This window comes from Papilio polytes, unplaced genomic scaffold (assembly GCF_000836215.1).
Source record: "Papilio polytes unplaced genomic scaffold, Ppol_1.0 DF824035.1, whole genome shotgun sequence".
Lineage (NCBI taxonomy): Eukaryota > Metazoa > Arthropoda > Insecta > Lepidoptera > Papilionidae > Papilio > Papilio polytes.
In genome coordinates this window covers 358655-360178 of record NW_013525169.1, presented here as the reverse complement: position 1 = coordinate 360178, position 1524 = coordinate 358655, and positions in this window count along the sequence as shown.

Below are 1524 nucleotides of genomic sequence, written 5' to 3'. Positions count from 1 at the left end.
GACGACGTCGACATTGACGCCATCTAAGTCAGCGCGTGCGCCCGCTGACGTCAACGTCACCTCTAACGTCACAACGCTACACTGGAAGTTTAAGTCGGCGCTGTGGCGACCTCAACGTCCAACGTCGCCAATTCTGATGGTTATGTACGTAATCAGATGTTTAAATTAGTAGAATAAAAAATAAATTAGCAGTGAGTGTAGCGACGTAGCGCAGACGTGACGTCATCGCGGCAGTCGACACGCGCATTTGCAAATTGTACACCGTAATCAATTCCAAACGTTTTGTAAACTACTCGTATATGTTGCATTAACTCAATATTACTACAATGAGATAGTGTATTTAATGTTGTGCGGCGACATGTTACCGTCGTATATTCATATGTATTTAATGGGGAATATTGTATCGAAATGTATGTAATATGGACCTTTCATAGCTTTTGTTGCTCAATTTTGTCTTTCGTTTCTCAATGTTGCGTTGGATATTTACAGATTGTATTCATGTTTATAACTCGATTGAACTTAGTGTTTCTATGTGTATTTTATTGTAACAGCAATTCAGTTTCCATACATTTGTTTACCGCAAGTCAAAAGTATGTCGATTTAGGAGTGTAAATTAAATATGTAAAAACCGATTAGCTATGGTTTAATATAATTGTGTAATATTGGTGTATTCAAATTCGGTGTCCCCTACTCTGTCTGTATATCAACGTGTATCAGATGTGATTACTTAGAGAAGTAGCCTCTAGCAATTTTCCATCTATAATTGTTCCTATATTTGAATCTTGTTTTGAAATATTTTATCAAGATAATCTAAACTTGCAAACAAAAATCGCTTAGAAACCTTGTCGTTTCATTCATGAAATGGTAGATTTAATTGGGTATTTCGTATTGCAAAGTCTGTGGAGGTCGGGTTTTCTATATATATTTTTGGAATGATATAAGATCATTAGCGCCGCGGCGCAGAGCGCAACGACTGAATGGCGGCTTGGAATTGTGTTGGATGAATGTTTTATTTTGCAAGAACTCGATACGTTCCGTAGCGGCTGTATTATTGTCACAAACGAGGACTAACATTTTTAATGCTGCAATCAGATGTTTATATTTAAATGATTTTAGTATTAAATAGTAAATTGGCGATAGCGCGAGGTCGATTGGGGTACCCCTGTATCTCCCCTCCCCTGGGGTTGCCGACATCCTTCCCCTGGTTGTTGCCGCCCTCCACTCCCCTCCCCCAGTCGTCGCCGCGCCCCTGTCGGTACACGCGTAGGTTAGTTCGCGCCGGTGCGTTTCCTCTATTATAAAACTATTATGGATAGAATATTTTGAAATTGCCACCTGACAATTTTATTAGATTTGTTTTGTATTCAATACATTTGGATTATGAAAATTTTGTCGTTTTATTTATACCCTTCCTTTTGTCGTGTGGAGAAATTCAAAAACCAAACCTTTTAAAAAGTGGTTCACTCGAATAGTGTGTGACTTATCCGAAACGAAATATCGAAGGGGAATAAATAAATTAGAAAG